Genomic DNA, 6,000 nt, shown 5'->3' on the forward strand with positions numbered 1-6,000 from the left:
GTTTTTGTAGAGATGAGGTCTTGCTATGTTGCCCAGGCTGGTTTCAAATGCGTGGCCTCATGAGATCCTTCTGCCTTGACCTTCCAGAATGCTGGGATTATAGGCATGAGCTACTGTGTTTCCCCAAAAATAAGACAGGATCTTATATTTATTTTTCCTCAAGAAGATATCCTAAGGCTTATTTTCTGGGGATGTGTTCTTATTTTTTAAGTACCGTACAACAATCTACCTTTATTTAAATATAGTTAAGTCGTCTTGTGGAACATCATCATAACTCTCCAAAGCTCGAATTCCATCCTGAATTTCTTGCAACTCTATTTCCTTTAGAACCATTAGCCCCAATCTGCCATGTCGAGCAATAGAGCTCTCATGGGGCAGATGAGAAGGGCTCCTCTTCTTCTATACTGCTCCATGAGAAAATGCATTGGTTGTGCAGATATGCTGCATAGCCTCGCCCATGATTAGGTCTTATTTTCGGGGTAGGGCTCATATTGTGTAAATGCTTAGAAATCCTGCTAGATCTTATTTTATGGGTAGGTCTCATTTTCGGGGAAACACGGTACTGCAGCTGGCGACAATTTTCATAGATACTATTCTACAATATGGTTGTTGAAAATGTTTTTGGAATACTGTTTAAATTTCTTAACATATTTTCATTGTAATTTAATAAATGATAGTACGTGGAATGTTTATTCAATAAAAATATTAAGAATTTTGCTATAAGCATTTTCCAATGTCTATAAAAGTATAGATTTCAGATTATCATATTATCATATGACATGGCTCATTTTCAAGTATACAGAAAATTTTTATGCATGAATTTTCTTTATTTTTCCTTTCATACACTAATGCCAATTACATATTTAATCTAAATTTTTTCCTTGTTCTATTTCAGTGATAAATTTAGGGGCTGCAAATACATCAAGGGGTTGCCAAAAACCAACAAAAATTGAGGGGATACATAAATGAAAGTGCTGTTTGGAGACAATATTTTATGACATGGAAATACACATAAGTCAATGGCTGATATAAACTAGTTGCTCTATGATTATTAAAAAGGAATGTTTCTTTAATCCAGTCAAAACTGATTAATTGCAGGAGGGTTAACTGAAGTCTCTTAATGTGGGAGTCGGCAAAGATCAGAAAGGCAACTGTGTTGAGACTAAGCAGTTATATCTAACCTAATCTTCTCAGCTAACCATATCTGAAAATTATATAAAAATATAATGATATAGAAGGGAGAAAGTCTCCAAGATTTTAATTTTAGTTTGTGAGGGGGAGATAATATCCATTTCCTAATGCCTAGTGGCCAGTCACTTCCCTTTGGCTGGCATTCCTATTCAGATCCAGGGAATCTTACAAGGTAATAAGACATTTGTGCCAGTTTTACCATGCAAAATGACATCCAATATTCTGTATTTTTTTCCTTCCAGAAATAGCTAATTATTTTTATTTAAAGAGCTGTTTCTTGTGTCTGCATATACATTTTTCTTTATATCAATCACACAGAATCACTGTTCTGCCAGGCATAGTGGTACATGCCTGTAGTCCCAAGTACTTAGGAGGCTGAAGCTAAAGCATCACTTGAGCCTTGGAGTTTGAATTTAGCCTGGGCAAAATAGTAAGACCTTGTCTTTAAAATTTTTCTTTATTCATCATGACATGAACAGGTTTATCACCAATACTTACCGTGTTTCCCCAAAAATAAGACTTACCCATAAAATAAGCCCTACCCATAAAATAAGCCCTATGAGGATTTCTAAGCATTTGCACAATAGAAGCCCCACCCTGAAAATAAGACCTAGTGACGAGCATGGCTACGCAGCCTATCTGCACAACCCATGCATTTTTTGGCCAAGTGGCAAAGAAGATGTGCAGCCCTTTGCATCTGCCTGATCTTGACAGCTACTATCCTAGAGGCGATGGGAAAGGTGCGGGCAGCCCCACCAACAAGGTCGGCTCCCTCTGTCATGTCCTGGCAATCCTGTGCGTGCTGCAAGCTGAGGCTTTTAAGGGAAAATAACACATCCCCTGAAAATAAGCCCTAGGGTGTCTTCTTGAGGAAAAATAAATATAAGACCCTGTCTTATTTTTGGGGAAACACGGTATTATCCAGAATTACTGTTTGCAATTCTGGGGTGAATGTATGTAGAAATACAATTATGGATTGACTTAAATATCAGAGTATATCACTGTTTGGATAAAACATTAACCATCATCATGAGTGTAGATCATAGCAAGTCATATTAAGCAGCATCAGGAATTGATGTAGAGTCATTAAACATTTCCCTTTTCCACAAGCTCAGCAAATACCCTAGGAATTATTCCTACAACCCAAAGGTATATGTAGACCAGTTTCTACCAGGTTGGATCCTTTCTCTGCTATGAGAACCTCACTAGATTCCTTATATATGCTTTCCCTTAAGAAGCACCCTCTTGTAATTAAATAAAAAATACCATACTCCTTCTTGCTGCTGGGATGACAGATAAACCATGAAGATCTCAGCACCAGGATGTGTGTGAGAGAAAGGCTGGCCCAGCAGTAAAGATTTGTGATCCTGTGACCTCACCTCATCAAGGACCACAATCATCACTGCACTTGGAAATATTTTTTAACAATTTATCCTAGTTCTCAAACACCAGAAACGATTACAAATGTCCAGTTAGTACTATCTCCAGAAAAATGGTTGGAGTGATTTAGAGAGGCTACTTCATTTCCATGAGTCCTGGAGGCAGATGGCCTCACATGGAGACAGCAGGAAATGTTGAGGTCTTAGCCATGAGGGAGTCAGAGTCAAATATGTGTCTCATTGGATTTTCTGCTTCCCTGAGATTTCCTTCCATTTAAAAAAACATCTTCCACACGAGTAGAGTTTATATAAAAAAAAAATAAATAAAAAAACATCTAATTCTTTTCTAACGCTGAGATTCCTGAGCTTTCATATCCCTTCTGTATTATGGGGAGAGATAGGAGATGACACAAGGAGACTGAGTATGACTGATTAATGTGATAAGAGTACAAAGAAGAAAATGATGCCAAGAATTGATAATGAAAAATAGGCTGGGTGCAGTGGCTCATACCTATAGTTCCAGTACTTTGGTCAAGCTGAAGCAGGAGGATGGCTTTAGCCCAGGAGTTTGAGGGCAGCCTGGGCAACAGAGAACCTGTGTCTACAAAAACAATTTTTTTAAAGAAAAAGATTAGGTGGCCTATTAGGATATAAAAACATGATTTTAAAAGTAAATAAATGGGGCCGGGCGCGGTGGCTCACGCCTGTAATCCTAGCTCTCTGGGAGGCCGAGGCGGGTGGATTGCTCAAGGTCAGGAGTTCAAAAGCCAGCCTGAGCAAGAGCGAGACCCCGTCTCTACTATAAAATAGAAAGAAATTAATTGGCCAACTGATATATATATAAAAAATTAGCCGGGCATGGTGGCGCATGCCTGTAGTCCCAGCTACTTGGGAGGCTGAGGCAGACGGATTGCTCGAGCCCAGGAGTTTGAGGTTGTTGTGAGCTAGGCTGATGCCACGGCACTCACTCTAGCCTGGACAACAAAGCCAGACTCTGTCTCAAAAAAAAAAAAAAAAAAAGTAAATAAATGGGGAGGAGGCAAATTTCCATTCAAAAGAAATCCAAATAAGTTATGTAAATTGTTCTCTCTCAGTGAGGGAGAAAATCATTCCCAAGTCCTCAAGTGTAGGCTGTGGACAGTTACTCCCTGTTAAAGAATACAGTATCTAGCAGGGTGCAGATTATATTTACAGCATAGAAACCTGACAAGCCCAATCTTAGCCAGGTGATCATGGTCAACACAAGCAGCAGTAAGTCCTGTTGATAGTGTGCACCCTTCACATGATACCGTGAACATAGTACTTTTCTTGAAGGTCTTTTTCTAGATAACACCAGTCTAATCATGAGATAAACACCAGACAAGTTCCAGAAGAGTTGCTTTTGCCAGTGCCACCACTGACAGTGCCATTGTACCTAAGCCATAGTTCTCAAAACCTTTAAGTTTTTCCAAAGCAAGGAAAGTCTGAAAAATTGTCAAACCCCATGAGAAAATAAGTACAGATGAGCACTGCTTGTAAGGTGGTACCATAAAGGAGATGTAAGAAGAGATGAAGGATGTTAGGTAAAATCTAAGGAAATCTGCATAAAGTATGAATCTGTTAACAAGTATATCTCAGTAGTGATCCTGTACTGTGTAGAGGCTAATAGAAACTCTCTGTATTATCTTTGCAATTTTTGTCTAGAAATCTAAAACTGTTCCAACAATAAGTTTCATTAAAATTTGAAAGACACTGAAGAAATTGTATGATTCAATGAATACTGATTTGGAAACCCTTAAACAATGGGAATTTTCTAAGAAAATGCACTCTCCCAGTATTGACATTGTTAAAGGCAGAACACCTATATAGCAGAATATCCAGAGAAAAGATGTATAAGATTTGTATAAAATTTCTCACACACAAAAGCATCATGATGAGATCATTTAACAGAAAATCCTGGTATGTTGTAAATACATTAAAATCAATGGTATTTGAAATATTCACTGATCTTGAAAACTAGGAAAACTTCAATCTAACTATTAGTGTTTGAACAGAACATTGGGACTATAAGTAAGACATGAAAGGCTTGTGTTATAAGCCAAAGGTACAAGAACATAAAATCTAATAATGCAATATAAGACACATTAGGTCACATATGTTACAGTTCCATTCATACGCAATACCCACAACAGACAAATGTGTAGATACAGATAGCAGATTAGTAGTCACCTGAGGGAGAAGGGAGGAAGGAATGGGGAGTGACTGCTTGTTAGGTACAGGGTTTCCTCTGAGGTGATGAAAATATTGTGGAATTAGATAGTTGTGATGGTTACACAACATTGTGAATATGTAAATGTCACCAGGTATGAATTTTATGATATGTGTATTGATTCACAATATAAACATAGAAAAATAATATAAAATGATAAATATAAATAATAAAGAATAAATAATGAAAAAAATAAAATAAAAAATCAAATATAATGAATAAATACAATAGAAATAATATATAAAAATAATATATAATAAATGAAAATAGGTAGGTAAGACAGTCACCAATTTTCCTTTAGATCACTTGTAAAATTGATATTATTAGATTATGTATATTCTATCAGATTTTATTTCATTGCAGGTTTCATACAGTTTACATGGCTCAATTACAGGACATGGAATGACACACAACATAAAACACTGACACAGACACACATGGACATGACAATGATTCGAGTGACCAATGCACCGGTCACTTTATTTTTATACCCTACAGATCCAAGTTTAGTTCCTTGTACGTGAGCATTTATGTATAGCAGCGACATCAGTCAATTCCGGAGTTGTTTCAAAAAGGAACAATTTCCCATGATCTCAGACCTCAAAATGGTTACTAAAGTTAAGGTGCCGGACAGAGCTCAAATGCCAAGGTCGAGATAGGCAACATAAAACAATGCAGCCATTTCAAGTGCTTCTTGGTCTCAATCCCAAGTGGCGGATCCTCCCTGGCCCCCACGGTTGTGCTGTCTTAGGTAGCCCCCCTCCATGGGGAGTCTTACCCATCATTGACTACCAATCATCAATTGGGGGCCAGTTCTTAGGAGAGTTCTTGTTCTTGTTCTCATGGCCTCCAGACTCCAACCACAGGGGCCGTCCGTGTGGGAGTTGGGAGCATTTGCTTATGTGGAACAACTCAGGCCTCTTATCAAGTCACAAGGCAGCAACTGCGTCTGAAGAAAATGCCGACTACCGCTGTGTCAGGCAGCACACGCACATTACAGGCTGTAGTGAATGATTAGCATAAGGCATAACTCCAGAATCAGCCCCCAACATGCAGTAGCATAAACAAATGAGAATCACTGGGAAAACCTTGAAAAGGAAACACTATGAAGGATGCTGGCCTACTGTTTTTAAATCCTCCTCAACTAAAGGGCATGGAGCTGATGCATGAGTAGAATGACTG

This window comes from Microcebus murinus, chromosome 32, assembly GCF_040939455.1.
Source record: "Microcebus murinus isolate Inina chromosome 32, M.murinus_Inina_mat1.0, whole genome shotgun sequence".
Classification (NCBI taxonomy): Eukaryota; Metazoa; Chordata; class Mammalia; order Primates; family Cheirogaleidae; genus Microcebus; species Microcebus murinus.